Below are 16,554 nucleotides of genomic sequence, written 5' to 3' on the forward strand. Positions count from 1 at the left end.
GAAAGAAGGAAGGAAGGAAGAAGGAAGGAAGGAAAGAAGGAAGGAAGGAAGGAAGGAGGAAGGAAGGAAGGAAGGGAGGAAAGAAGGAAGGAACGAAGGAAGGAAGGAAGGAAGGAAGGAAAGAAAGAAGATCAGACAAACCAAATTATAAACCTGAACTAGAGACAAAGTGAAAGAGAAACACAAAGACAGATTGGCAGGCAGGGGGAGCTGAACTCTTAAGCAATATTTTCAACAAATATAAAAAGAAATTGCAGTGATAATGTAGTAAATGTCCTAGTGAAAGAATGTTTTGATGTTTTGAACAGCCTAAGATACTATCACACTTTTGTGGTATTAGGTGAATCAGCTCTCCTTCAAGGATGTATGGGGGGGTTGGGGGGGGGGAGACAAATCCAGAATGGTGCCTATGAAAAAAACCAGAACTTCAATGAAAAAAAAAAAAAAAATTAACATATTACTCAATAGTAGCTGAAGAGCATGCTTTCAGAAATGATTTGCTTACGTTCTAGAAATAAACCGTAGATCTGTGCCTTGTCCTGCCAAGGGGAAGTTTTCACAGGTACTCTTTGAAACAACAGATGGATGATTAAATTAGAAAACAGGCTGAAATGAAGAAGAAAAATAGAGCCCAGTAACATAATTCCACAGCAAAATATAAAACAGAATTAAAAGAAGAAAAAAAAAAATATCCCACAGAGTTAATACTGCAAAAATCAGTCAAGTAGAGAATAAGCTGAAGAGATTTTTGTTTCTTTTTCTAAGTAACATTTTGCTCAAAGAAGAAATGAAAACTTTAAAAGAATTTATAAAAAAAAAAAAAAGGTAATGAATACAGCACATCTTGAAATACATGAGCTATAGCCAAATTATAACCAGAGCTTTAAAATCTTTTATAGACAACACAATATAGAATTAAATAAATGACATATGCATTCTAACCCAATAATTAGGAAAACAAAATAACAGAAACTTAAGCAAAGAAGGGAAAAGTAATTAACAATAATTAGAGCATTATATAACAAAAAAACATACATAATTGGTTTAATGAATAAATCCAACAGTAAATTCTTTGAAAAGGAATACAGTGAAAAAAAAAGAAAAGGAATACAGTGGGCAGAAAAATCACTAAGGTAATTAAAAAAAACATAAAAGAGTGTAGACAGAGGTGCCATGTACCTATGAGAATAATAAAAAGTAATAAAATGCCATATACTTTGAACAACAAATTAGAAAACCTGGAGAGACTGAATGGTGTTATAGGAAAGTGTATACTGCTAAAATAAGCTCTAAGAAGGTATAAAGCCTAAATAAATTTATATCTTTGGAATACAATTTTTAAACTTCACAAATTGTTATCTGGCAAATAGACCAGAGCTCAAATGTTCTCACAAACACATTCTTTCAATTTTCCAAGAAATATGTAACTCTAATGCTGTTTAAATTTTAAAAAGCACAGAAAAAGAAAGGATTACCAGAGATCCCTCCACAAGTAAACTATTCTGAATGACTGAGAGCACTTTATTCTATCAGCTGCATACCTGCTATTACATGGTGTCTGTATTTTTAGGCAATAGTAGCCCATTATTCATTTGAATATTAAGTGCCTTGTATGTACTAAGGATTCAACATTCTTGTCCCTGAGGAAGAGAGAGAGATACTTGAAACATCTTAAGGAAATAGTGTGGTAAGTTTTCAAATAGATTTTTATACAGCATGCTTTGGAGATAGAGAAAAGAAAGGCTAAATTTGTCTCAAGGAGTTGGAAATGACTTCATAGAGGTTGTGTATTTCTTACTGTAATTAAAACTCACTCAAATCATGCCCAAGACGTTTCCTCAACATCCTTAATCATGGCTCTGGCTCTTTCTGGGATTGCCTACTGCTTGTCAGCGTCACTACTATAATTAAGAGTTCAGGTAGGTGTGTTTCCCAAAGCCAGACAATCCTTTCTGTGGGATGAAATGTGCTAATACTCTAATCAATATATACAAAGACCTTTCTCTGACACAAAGCACATTTACTTCCCAACTATTCACAGTATTGTTGAGGATTTTAAAAACTTAGAAACAAGATTATTTTCCAATAGATCCACAGTTTAAAACCCTCTCCTATTGCATCCTTTTCCAACTATCTTCTAAACTAATTTGGTGCTTTGTGTACCCTGGTGAAATTATATAGGCCAAATATAAATTTGTATGGGGCTCCATGTAAGAATGGAAGTAATTCTTAGGATAGCACAGTCGTATGGCTCACTTTTGTTTTCCTCCCTAATCTCACATAAAATGTTCCAAAGTAAACAACTTGATATTGATAGATAGCACTTTCCCAACTCTCTTCCTTGTTTAGTAAATCAATGATAATCATTATTCATCTGCCAACCATTTATTGATTACTTACCATGTTCCAAGCACAGTGTTAGGGATCATAATAAGAATAAAAGAGAAGTTCAAGTACTTCAGGAGCTCAAACATCATTAGGTCATTTTCAGCTTATTGGGAAGACTATGCAATTCAAATGTTTCACTGACCCTTCTTAAACATTAAAAAAATATTTGGCCAGGTATCCAATTATATTTGATATGATTGTTTACTCATGTTCTGCTTTGGTCCAGAAAACATTTGCATTTACTAAATTTTCATTTTGCCTGCTATAGTTCACAACCATTCCATTTCTTCACAATAAACTCTTTATGGTGTTACTATTGTGTCCCCTATTTTGTTGTCAGTAATCCTATACAAAACTACAGAACATGAAGGGTAGTACTTTCTCTTCAATAAATTATCAATAATGGAGAAAAAAAACACCCAAGCTTCATTACAAAAAGTAGAAATATGGTTCAAAATAAGGGCTTAATATGGCCTTGATTGATTAAAGTTATGATGGTACTAAAAATATTAAGTATCACTCACAAGACGACAAAAAAAAAATTTATTGCCTTTAAGGAAAACAGAATTTCAGAGATGAAAAACAATCACTAAGGTATCTGAGAACAATGAGTAATTAGAAAAGTGTTTCCTTTAATAATTTCTTTAATAACAATGTATCAGTTTATAACAAAAGATTAAAAAGAAAAAACTGAATTACAGACTTTTTAAAATGGAGGTTGTATGCAGCAGTGGGTAGAAAGTTATTACATAAGCATTCAGAGCATCTGAGAGGTGGACTCAATGCAACCAGTAATTCACCTGCTTACCCTGAAGCAGTCAGCCTACCTCCCAGAACACTCAGGCTTCTCAAAGGCAAGGGCTAGGAAAAACAGAATTAATTTGATTTTCATATTACTTTCAACATCATCCATCAAGATTAATATATGCTATTTATCCACAGTTTTTGCAAATCTTCTGTAATAATAAAGTTTGAAGAGATAAGTGTGTGTGTGCATGTGTGTGTGTGTGTGTGTGTGTGTGTGTGTGTGTGAGTGTGTGTGTATGTACTCATTCATATATTTCTCTGGGAACTAGTTCATTGGACATACATCTATGTTCAAAATATATCAAGGAATGAAGTTGGGGGACAGTGTTATCTCACAAAATATGCAGCAGTTTCCATGGTCACACAGATCTGGAGGGCAGGAGTTGGTAATGTAAAGATTTTGGATGAAGGTGTCCTGTTAATAATACCATAGTAAACTATATTGGCAGGAATTCAACTCTATCCTCAACTTGGAGGTGACCTTCTATTGCTTTATACTTTGCTTCATATAATCCGTGATTAGTAGTCCTGAAACCCCCTCAATAAAATTAAGTTTAAAAAAAAAAAAAGCTCATAAATAAGTAATACCTCCACTTACTAAAGTGCCTGGTTTAAATGTTATCAACTGATAATTTTATCTGCAGAAAACTATTGAGCACTGCAATGGGAACAGAAACCAGCATAGCACCAATGCACACATTATTTATCATTTTTAAAACTTTTTTTTTTGCCTCACATCTGTTGTGTTATTTATTATGAATACATGAAAATATACTTACACGTCCAACAAAATTTTTAAGACATACCTTGCATTAAACAATAGAGCAAGCAATATATATTAATATGTATCATTTCAATAGGAAAAGGTTTCTTCTCCATTATGTATTTGGGGAAAAAAATGGAGCCTCTTTTGGAGAAGTGATTTTGTTTTAAAGGGAAATTTATCCAACTTTTAAAAATATATTGAATGTAATGTTTCCAAATCAAACTCTTGATTTGTAAGTACTTAAATGATTCAGCTGAAAAACTGATTTTATTTTATTTTATTTTTTTTAGAATGATTTTTCCTGAGCCAATTTATTGGGTTGAGCCTTCTTACACAAAGGGACTTCTCAAGCCCATGTTTGTTGTTTCACATTGCCCTAATGTATCTGCTTTATTATTATTATTATTATTATTATTATTATTATTATTATTTTAATATGAAATTTATTGTCAAATTGGTTCCCATACAACACCTGATGCTCATCCCAAGAAAAACTGATTTTAAAGACAATTCTTTTCAATCTTCTAGGTATAGGATTCATCAACAGGTATTTCAATCAAGTTGTCTCAAGACAATTATCTCATGAACATGAAACACAACAACAGCATCCCAGTGAAGTCAACCTTCTTTCTCTTTTTAAAAGTGTGACCTAGGTGTTAAAAAAAGTGTGTGTGTGTGTGTGTGTGTGTGTGTGTGTGTGTGTGTGTGTATTCATATCAGACAAAGAAGAAGCAATGTTCTCAGAAAGGAAGTAAATGAAGAGTAAAAAGGTAATTAGATTGTGGTTGAGTGAACATATAAAGAGTAAGGAGTTAGCAGATATTTTTATATATAAACATCCCTTTTCCGATGTTGACAAAACTCTTGAAGGAATTTTCCCAAATAGAAATAATGATGAACTGATGCTTAGGGAAACAATAGTGGAAGTTTAAAGCTTAACTACATCAGTTCTAATGTCCTCTAAAAACAAATTCACAGTTCTTCATATCCTTGCCAGTTGTGCTTATTATATCATTCTGACCCTCATATTCTAATGTGACTTAGACCAAACATTCTCAGGTTTCTATGATCTATTATCAGGTGTATTAGCTGCTATTCCTGATAAATTGGTTATATGGAAAATTAAGTCTATCAATGGATCAAAGATGAAAAATGCATTATCTGCACAACCAATGGAACAGTATGTTCCCTCTTCCTAAGCAAAGGCAAACAGAACCACAAATTCAGAACTGAGAAAATTGCTTCTACATGTTCAAGCCTACCTTCTTTTTATTTTTTAAGTTTATTTATTTTGAAAGAGTATGAGTGAGAGAGAGAGAGAGAGAGAGAGTGTGTGTGTGTGTGTGTGAGAGAGAGAGAGAGAGAGAGAGAGCGAGCGAGCAGGGAGAGGCGCAGAGGGCAGAGAGGGGCAGAGAGAGAGAGAGAGGAGAGAGAGAGAAAACCCAATGTGGGTTAGATCTCACCAACCATGAGATAATGACCTGAATTTCAATCAAGGGTCTGGCACTTAACCAAGACTGAGCCACCCAGGTGCCCTCAAGCCTACCTTCTAATACATCCTTAGGTTCATGATTCATAATTGTGTCCAACTCACTAAACAAAGTCCTTAAAATGACTCCAGTAAGGCCAGGCCAATTCAGTATTTGTCCTTTGTTTAGGAAAGGTGGACAAGGTGGGGGAAGGCTAGGGCAAGAGTGCATGAATAAGAAGTATTCTAAATTTTAGGTAAGATTTTAATTAAAAACATATGACTTGTTCTCAATAATTATCCACTTAAAATTATATCAAAATTTAAATCAGTAATATCAAAGACAACACAGAAGTCATCCTCATGAAATGTATGGAGGAAATGAGAAAGGGACAGAAGGGAGCATGTGTTTATAAACAATAAATGGAATGGAAACAGATTTTCATAAATTTGCCTAGGCTTAAAGGAGGAACTAAAAGTAAGAAAATGGAATCTAATGAATTAAGTGTTAAAATCTTCAACACTGATTTAGACCATCACAGTCACAAAGTTTCAATGGAAGAGATTTGGCTTATCAGCTGCTTGTGTGATGAAAAGTATGTTGTAGCTTCAGTGTGATGGGGCAGTGTGGTCTGGTGGGCAAGAAAGCAAGCGTGCCTCAGGACTAGACTGACAGAGGTACAGCACCCAGAGAAGTATAGGGGAACCCTAGGATCATCTGATGGTACCTGAAATACCCAACACCAAAGTTTAATCTTTAAGGGATCTCTGTATGAAAAAGGGATCCAACATTCTGTACCAAATGTAGATTGTAGCTCAGCATGGCACTAAACAAGTGAAATTTTCTAAAAATGTACTAAATCATTGAGTGGACCATTATTAGAAGAACCCAATGAGGTGCTAGATTAGTCCTTTCTAGGAAGGCAATAAAGAAGAGTCCTACACGGGGGCACCTGAGTGGCTCAGGTCATGATCTCATGGTCAGCTCAGGCCATGATGTCACAGTTCTCAAGTTCAAGCCCTGTGTCAGGCTCTGTGCTGGCAGCTCAGAGCCAGGAGCCTGCTTCAGATTCTATGTCTCCCTCTTTCTTTGTCCCTCCCCTGCTTGTGTGCTCTCTCTCTTTCTCTCTCAAAAATAAATAAAATGTTAAAAAAAAAAAAAGAAGATTCCTGCACGGCATGAGAGGAAATAATCATTTTCTTTGAGCTTTTAAATACATAACTTTTCTCTCAGATGATAGTAATAGCAATTTTGTAATTTTACAAAATTTGCAATTGTAAATTACAAACTTAGTAAATATTTTGAGTCACATAAATTAAGTAAACTGCCCTTTTTATCTTCTGGCCACTTCTCTCCCCCTTTCTGCCTTAACTGGCCTCAATAAAGATTTAAAGTAGGCATTTTATGATATATTCCAGTTATATGACCCATGTTAATGAAGAAAAGTCTCTTCTACATCATTAATAAAAATTAAAGTTTTTAAAAAATATTTTGATATTATCTTCTTTCCTATATGATCATAACCCCTTCACTCAACCAAAAACTATTAAATACTTACTATGTACTAAGCATTCATTCAAATATGTTTTACTACTTTGCTACTCTAGGAAAACTAATAGAATAACCATCATAGTAATCTCAGGTTTTAAAATGTCTAAAAAGTGATTCACCTTGAGAAGGTAGAACTTTTGAAAATGAAAATTTGGACAACTGAAGTACAAATTAAACAAAGACATCTAGTACATTTTACTTTCAGAAAGTATGAAACTGAATAAGAGAAATAAAACCTTTTTGAGACCATCTGGTTTTATACTTTTAATAAATATGACACAAGGCTACACATTTTTTTGTTCTAGGTGAAATGCATTTAAAATTCTAAGTGTTCAATTCTGCATTTTAATTGAGAAGATTATTTACTCTCTTCTATGAATTCTTACAATCTAGAAAAGCTACGGATTCTAAAAAATCACTTTATTCTTTGGTTAGAGAACCTGGAGCTCAAAAATCTTTCCAAAAATGCTCTCTAGAGATCTAGCATATTGATTTAGCCCTGCAAGCTTGCTTACAATCCCAGCTATGTCCTCCTAATACCACAAAGCACCTGGACAGCAATGCCAAACATATGGCCTCCCATAGAGCCTATATTGTAAAGTACACTGACCACTTTTCTCCTCCTCCCTGAGACTGAAAAACAGAACAAAACAAAAACCTGCTAGATAAAAAAATCTATCATCAACTAAACTTTCTGAAATTTTCAAAACATTTCCTGAATTCACGTTTTTTTACTGAACAAGTTCTTGAGTGTATATATTCATTAAAATTATCACCCAATAGACATTAAATATCATCTACAACAGCTTTCAAATTTCTCTTCCTAGAGTGAAACATTTATGTTCATCAAGACTACTGGAATTAGGGGGCGCCTGGGTGGCTCAGTCAGTTGAGTGACCGACTTCGGCTCAGGTCATGATCTCATGGTTTGTGAGTTCGAGCCGGGCGTCGGGCTCTGTGCTGACAGCTCAGAGCCTAGAGCCTGCTTCTGATTCTGGGTCTCCCTCTCTCTCTGCCCCTCCCACGTTCATGCTCTGTCTCTCTCTGTCTCAGAAATAAACATTAAAATAATAATAATAATAATAATAATAATAATAATAATAAAAGACTACTGGAATTAGAATACTGAATACATCCCTAAAGTCTCCCAAAATAGCCAACAAAAGCACAAATCCCAATAGTAATACATTTAATTTGGGTAGGATTCTGCAGCAGGGCGGTATATTTCAGGCATCAAATGTTACTTACACAGGTGTTAGTTACAACTGAGTATGTCTGGGGTTCAAGCTCTGAAAGGTGTTAATTTTGTATATGATATTGCTATGTCAAGTTCCAGCTACTCACCTTCCCCAGTTCCTTACCTCCCTGCCTCCCATCCCCAAATGGGGCAAGTGTTGTATCTATTTTAGTTAGGGACTAGAGGGGACAAAGAAAAAATAAAAGATATGAAAAGGTTCACAAAGTGAGTTGTTTTGAAGAGTGTGATTGAGTGCCTACTATGTAACCAGACACTGCAAGCTCTTAGGAATAAGAAGATAAGGCACAGTCTTTGTCCTAGAGATTTCAGTTTGTAGAGAAATAGACACAAATGACTACAGTAAGTATGGTGTTTGAGGAACACGAGTGCTACAAATATGAGGCTTGGCTGATGAGAAACCTGAGCTGGGTCTTTATGGAAAAGGGGGAGGAGAGGGGCAGCCACTACCAAGGCTTGAATGTGTAAAATATAATGTTATGTTTAAGACATATAAAGAGTTAGGAATAATTACCTCACAGAATCTGAGGGACAATATGGTGACATGGAGGTTGACGAGTAATTAAGAACCAGATAGGGATATCAAGTGCACAGTCTATTTTCTGTAGGCTGTTTTCCAAACTGAGTATTTTAGGTACCAGGGGTTCACAGAGCTGTTCTGGGCCACACTAGCTAAAGAGGGGGTAAGCAGGTGACCCCAAGAGCCCCCGCATTGCATCTGTCTCTGCATGGACCACAAGAATTCCATTATAATTTTAAAAACTTTGTGGGTTGGCATTGGGGGAAGCTTCCTACTGCTTTAGCAAAGTTTAACAGTGGGTATCCATCAAAGGGCATTAAGGAGGAGTGTACATGGTTAGATATGCACTTAAGAATGAGCATACTGGGACACTTTAAATTGACCATCAGAAAAAAAAAAAAGGGATAGAAGCAGAAAGAACAATCAGGAAATGATTAATTCATGGAAAAAGTGAGCAAATTGTGAAAAGAGGTAAAAGTTACGGATATGCTGGATTTAGGGGTATGGATGGAAAAGAAAAGCAGAAGTTCTTGCCCAATGAGTTCAATATTCTCAATAAAGTAGGAAGCAAGCTGGCTAGGGGGATTTAAGGAAGGATGTTACGTGAATATGTGTGTGTACACATGCGTGAGTATGGAGGAGATTCAAGATCTTGAGAAGATGGCCAACGTTTTTTCTTTTCCTTAAAGTCCCTCCAGACTCCCAGCAAAATTCAAGGACTGTGCATGCCTTTGAGAATTACAAAATTGCTACACACATATACAACATTAACTATACGATCACAGATTCTCCAAGAAACCCATTAATTGTTCTCCCAATCTTCTTAACATTAAAAAAGCCAAGATAACACATTACAGTAGTCCGGCTACTCGCTCCCGCCCCTCCCCTGCCCATCAGTGGTTTCACTTTCTGCAATTTTGGTTATCGGCGGTCATCCACGATTGAGAAGCAGATGATCTGCCTTTTGACTTATGGTCACAAGGTCAGTAGTAGCCTAACGCTATGTCATAGTGCCTACGTCATTCACCTCACTTCACCACATCCTATAGGCATTTTATCTTCTCACATCATCACAAAAAGAAGAGGGGTGAGTATAGTACAGTAAGGAGAGAGAGGGTACATTTATGTAACTTTTATTACAGTATATTGTTATAATTATTCTATTTTTAGTTGTTAATCTCTTACAGTGTCTATAAATTAAACTTTATCATAGGTATGTATGTGTAGGAAAAAGACAGTATATATAGGATTTGGTACCATCCACAATTTCAGGCATCCACTGGGGATCTTGGAACATTTCCCCCATAGATAAGAGTAGACTACATTATTTCAGATTTTGAGAAAAAGCTTTGGTCAGATTAACATCTGTAAATATGGGTAAACATTAATAATGTCTTTATTTGCATTGCAACTTTCTTTCAGAAGACAAAGTGTCTTCACCAAGACTTTCATTTCTGCTTAAATATCCTATGAGATCAATGGAGACAACTGATACTTCACTGTTTGATGGGGAAACTGAAACAAGAATGGTGAAAATAACCTTCATAGTGTGTAGTCTATTTTAGCATGGCTTACCCGTTCTAAACACATAGTACTGGTCACATGTGGATAGCCGTTAATGCAAATAAAAAATGCTACAGTGCTATTTGTGAATTCAGGGATTGCCAAAGTTCTCAGCAGAATCCCATGAGAATGTCAATAGTTTCTATAATTCAGTCTCTTGGGACATAGAGACAATGAGACCAATCTGGGCCTTAAAATATATACCGGATAAGGCTTTCACATGGTTCAATTATGACTTGTATCATAATGTGCCATGTATAATGGAGAGAGTAAAGAAACAAAGAATTGTAGCACTACCATAAAATTTCTATAAATAGAAAAATAAACATTTTCCTTCTTTAAATACACTTCTGCACACTTGCTAGATAATTACATTTTATTAAAAAGAAGGAAACAGTAACAGATGGGTAGGAGAGTAATAGTTTGAAGACAACTGCCTTAGATGATGTCTAGGATCTATTTTTGTTTTAAAGTCCTGTGACTCCATGGATAAATCAATTGGGTTTGTTAGAATAAGGATGATGGGTTTCAGTTCATAAGACTGGTCTGAAAGGAAAGGACACTTGGAGTCTTAATTTTCAAGTCTAGGTGATTTAAGTTTGAAATAAGAAAAGTGATTTTTTCTTCTGAAAGATAAACAGAAAAAAATGCAATATTAGAGATAAGTGTTCTGTTTCCAATTATTGATGAAATAGAAAGATGACTTATTTTTCAATCAGGATACATCAACCATGACGATAGGTAGGAGAGGATGACTAAGAATGAAGCTTCTAAATGAGTAGGGTCTGTTTCGTGAGAAAGAGTGAACATGTCCATATTAATTAGAAGAATGGCTACAAGAGAGTTCTAATGGGCAAATCCAAACCTTCTAACTCCTTTCTCCACAAACAAGATGGCAAAATACAAATCACTAACATTTCTTACAGATGACAGGGAGGTGCAGTAGGTCTCAATATGGCCACCTGGGGCCAGGTTTTGCTAATAGCTAACAGTCATTGATATGACCGTTAGGAAGTCATGTGTCATGTCTGGGTAACTTTTAGTCTGCCATAATATTAGCCAATTGGACTAAGGTGGTGTCTAATGGCCCACTCTTGAGCAACATTTTATGATTCTCTGTTAATCCAGCTTGGTGTAAAAAGAAAAAAAGGCAGATTCTCATGCAATTTTTTTTGTGCCAAGTTAATATTTACATGGATTCCAATGCACAGTGAAAGTTGCTCTTAGCAATTCAATTCAGCCTGTTAAACATTGCATGGACTTTATCCTTAGTAGTTTTAAGGACACTTACAGTGGGTTATCTCACCTCAGTCACCATGAATTCAGATGCACAATATGCCCTAATATCCCTATTCCCTTTAATGCCAACACTTAATGGGTCCTTTAAAACCTGTAGAGAAACCTTTGTCTTCTTCTGTATCTCCTAATGGCAATTAGTGATCAAATCCTCAGGATTTTCCCTATCAAATCGATCTTCCTTTTTCAGTCCTATCTCTAATATCACAATCCACGTTCTCAACCCACTCCTGAATCACTTCAGCCACTTCCGCCATCTCCATACTCTGCTAAACTTGTATTGTTAGTGACCTGAATGCATCTTTCTACTCGCCTGCTTCCATTGCTCCTTGCTATTTGTATGATGGCATGTAATAATCTTTAGCCTGGACTTAGGGCTTTCCAAAATTTGGCCTCACCTGCTTTTCTAGCTTCTTTCCCACCACTTGCCATCTCTATACCAGATAGCCTCCCGTTGCCTTCTTCCCCCTTGTCCTTTGCCTAGCCCTCCTGCCCTCAAAGCCAACATCCTTACTTCACTTCTTATTTCAAACATCTTATGTTTCTCTTCCACTTCTCCACTAGGATGTCATTCTCCATTTGGTTTGTTGTTGTTATTATTGTTTTTATGGATGATAGTGTGAGGGCTATGGAACTGTGATGTCTAACAATAACTTTTATTAGAACTTCTTCTTTGGAGATTTTCTTTCAGCGTTATTTTTAAAGTGCACAATGTGGGGCGCCTGGGTGGCGCAGTCGGTTAAGCGTCCGACTTCAGCCAGGTCACGATCTCGCGGTCCGTGAGTTCGAGAGTTCGAGCCCCGCGTCAGGCTCTGGGCTGATGGCTCGGAGCCTGGAGCCTGTTTCCGATTCTGTGTCTCCCTCTCTCTCTGCCCCTCCCCCGTTCATGCTCTGTCTCTCTCTGTCCCAAAAATAAATAAAAAACGTTGAAAAAAAAAATTTAAAGTGCACAATGTGATGATTTTCTATCTATATACATTGTGAAAGGATTCACCCTCCATCAAATTAATGAACATATTCATCACCTCACATAGTTTACCTTTTTGAGCCTGTGAAAACACTTCTACTCTCTTAGCAAATTTCAATTATACGATACAGTGTTGTCAACTATAGACAACAACATATTATACGTTAGATTCTCACACCTTCTTCATCTTATAACTGAAAGTCTGTATTCTTATGCCAACTATCCAATTTCTTCCTATCTTTCAAAATCCAGGCCACCATCTGCCATCATCCTTTGTGAAGTCCTCCTCTAACTGTTTTAGTCTAGATGGACCCTGCTATTCCTTGAACTTCCAAAGTTCTTACCTATATCACTTATATGGGTATATCACTTACATATGATATATGATTTAGCCATGTAAAATCCTCCGGTTCTGTCTGAATCATTCTGTGAAAACTTTATACTCCTCTAGGTCTTTGTGATCTTCTCCTCTCCCTTTTGTTCCCCATATGACTTTATGGTCTGTTTGTGTAATTATTATTTTTTTAGGTTTTCACTCAAAAAATAATCTTCTCATGAGGTCTTTCCTGACTACTCCATCTTTAATTGCTACCTCACCATCTCTCCAATTTTCTTTTCCTGTGTTAATTTTTTCATGCTTAGCACCTCTTGGTATTTAATGTGCTATACATTTTTATTTATTTATCTTGTTTATGTCTACCACTCTAGATTCTAAGCTAAACAAGGACAGGGACTTTTACGTTTTTGTTCAGTAATGTACCCCAGTTCCTAAAGAGTGCCTGGTACCTGACAGGTGCTCAAGAAATACATTTTGATTAAATTCATTATTTAAAACTGAAAGCAACATTAATAACATTAATAATAATGAACAACTGCTAATATAAAATTTAGAATTTACTTCTGCCAGGCCCTGTATATATTATCTACATATGTACATATATCCATATATGTATATAATCCCATTATTATTATGACCTATTTTCCTCCTTGCCAAATAAAACAGGACTTAAAGAGGTTAAATAATTTCTCCAAGAACGCAAAGCTAATAAATATTACTAAAAATAAATCCTAGGTTTATTTACCACTGAAAATATCTCCTAGGCTAAGCTTATCTCACTATAAAAAGCTAAATGCAAAATAATATTCTTCTTTGGATTTGAGGGAAGACCTCTTCTGGGAGTTAATTGTGAAATCTCTCTCTCTTACAAATAGCTAATACTTTAATTTCTTCTTTTCTTGTTAGTAATTTCTCTTACATTTTTCCCTAAACTTTGCACTTCCTTCCTTACCTATCCTTTGTCTCTGAGGAAAGTTCTGTTACGATTTTACTAAAGAAGTAAAACTTCCATCTTCAAAATGCATCTCAGTTCTCATGTAAAGGTCAAGTACAGAATGAGTAGCCACAGTCCTCACAGTGAGAGGTAAAGCATCCATTTCGGGAGGAGGGGAAAAGCAAAGAATGCTTTATTCATAATTACCTAAGATTTTCCAGCATGAGAGGGGAAAGAGGAAGTCTATTTTCAGTGACAATGAATACGCTAAAAATATTAGCATGCAAGGGGAAAATTTTCATTCTGAGAGTTAGTAGTGCTGAGTTCTCTTTTCCTTACAGAAGTGACTTAAAATTCCCAGAGCAGAGAGGTAATCTAGGCAGATGTACTTGCCTTATGTCTTGAAAATGGCAACATCTAGGAATCATGGGAGTTTAACTGAGGACACACTGGGAAGGATTTCTCAGCACCAGGTCAGTCTCTAAGAAGTATCAAGTGGCAGAGTGGATACTTATATCCTCAGGCGTCTAGAGTGAGGGCAGAGATTACAGCTACACAGGCCTTTTAGAAGATTTGTTATGCTGAATGCATAAACAAGATTCAGTGAAACTGAAAATGAATTACCTGCTAAAAGAGTTACAAAAGGAAAAAAAAAAAAAGACTCATTCTTTTTTTTTTTTTAACTTAACCTCCATTTTCTTTCCAACAATGCCCCTGAAATTTTAACTGACTTACTTATAGTACAGGCAAAGGTATACATGAAATTCATTCTGATGTCCATCTTAAATATTTTGGAAAAAATATCAGTTCCTCACTTTTGTTTATCTATACAGATGGTCTGATAAATAACCTTTAGGTTGGGACACTCATTAGCCTGTCAGTGGCATTAAGAACAAATTGATCTTTATTAACATCAGTGTAGATGAAAAAAGTAGTTGGTATCTCCCTCTCTGTCAGTACCTCTATTTATAGTTTCAGAAAAATCATGTGAAAAATTACATAGGCCCTCCTGATATCTGCCACTGTACACTCTGGTTCTCTGATACTTTGGTGGAGCTAAATTATCATGAAAACTGGCTGCCTAGGTTTAGTAGGTGCTCATTTTTCTGGTCAGCAAATAACCACAAATAATCAGGGGTTTTTTGGTCCTAACAAATTGAGACAAAGTAGCCATAAGTGAGGTACAAATGGGGAGGAGAAATACTGTGACAAGTGGTTATAAATATCATGTTTCTCCATGCTTATAGCTATATTTGAATGGCTCTTTTTAAATTCAAAGACACTGAGAATATGATGAAAATCTTCTTTTTCTCCAGAAAATTTTATATATACACATACATACATACGTACATACAAACATACAAGTCAATACAAAACTTCAGGGAATTCATAGGTCATAAAATCCAACCCATGTGTCCAAAGCATAGATGATTAAGGTATTTGAAGGAATACAGAAAAATTTAGAGTTGAAGGTTAGAAGAGAGACTATTAAATTAGGAATAAATTTATATTCCTTAGAAACCAAGAACCAACTGTCCCCAGTGTCTTACCAGCAGTTCTGTCCCTTACTGCTCCTCCTGGATCATGGCCTGTTGGCTGCTGCAAAGCCCATCTCCTGCTTCCAAGGGTGGTAACTCAACAGGAGCAAGGGCGAGTAGACAATCTTGAGAGGGTCTGCTGATGATGTTGGCCAGCCTAGAAAAGACACAGAGTTTGAGTATTTTTAAGTTTGCAAAAAGGAACAAGAAGTACATCTAGTCTGAAAGCTATTATGTAAAGTTTAAAAAGTTATAGGTGTCCATAACTGGATATTTTAACAGCCAGTGGCTGTTAAAAAATTCAGGGCTGGAGGATATTTCTCAAACCCGTGAAAACTCCCAAATGCACCATAATATAATACTAGTTATTTGTAGAGGACTTTGCAATGCCCCCAGGACCTCTGCCTAATCAGCAATTCTCATATTTTGATCATGATAATCAATTAGTCTTGGGACCCACTGGCTTCATTACTTCATCTACTGAATCCAATGGTTCTCAGCTTTGTTTGCAATAGTATCACCTGCAGGAAAAGCTGAGGCCTCATGCGCAGACATTCTGATGTGTTGGGCTAAAATGAAGCTTTATTTCCCAGGTAATTCTAAGGGGCTGCCAGGAGTGAGAATCATTAATTTAAGGCCTTATACTTATTGAGATGCAACACTAACTTAACTTATAAATAGCAAATGTTGATATAGAATATACTATATCAAGCCAATGTGCTAAATGCTATGAAAAAGGTAAAAGCATTATAACATGTGGTCCCCATGTTCAGGGATTTTATTAGTCAAAAGATCGAACACAAACTTTAATATGATCACCTAACAAGACATATGCTTTGAAAATATAACCAAGTAAGGCTTCAGTAGTCTAACATGTAGTGAAAATTTTGGATGCTACAAAAGTAGAGATGACCATGAATTTAAATAAGGGAGAAAGTTTAATGCATGAAGAAAGTCACCTGAGTTCTAAGGGCAGGGTGAAAGAGAAAAGACAGGAACAGGGAAAGAGCATTGTTTTCAGGCAAGGACACAGCTTCAAGAAAAAGTGCAGCAAATTGAGGGAGACTAAAAAGCCCATTCTGACTGATGGCTTTCCATTAAGGAGCATTAGAAGAATATGAAGAGGCAGATTTGAGCCAGAATGTAGACTAGTGATAAATGGC

At 35.9% G+C, this 16,554-nt stretch overlaps 1 protein-coding gene across 1 annotated transcript in view; it reads right to left on the reverse strand.

The window, feature by feature from the left end:
* TET2 (tet methylcytosine dioxygenase 2) overlaps positions 1 to 16,554 on the reverse strand; it is a 133,397-nt gene that overhangs the window by 79,319 nt on the left and 37,524 nt on the right. The window contains 1 exon segment of the mRNA XM_019416365.2: positions 15,404 to 15,548. The gene's annotated coding sequence lies outside the window, so the exon portion shown is untranslated.

This window comes from Panthera pardus, unplaced genomic scaffold, assembly GCF_024362965.1.
Source record: "Panthera pardus isolate Hobbes unplaced genomic scaffold, ASM2436296v1 HiC_scaffold_13, whole genome shotgun sequence".
Taxonomy (NCBI): Eukaryota; Metazoa; Chordata; class Mammalia; order Carnivora; family Felidae; genus Panthera; species Panthera pardus.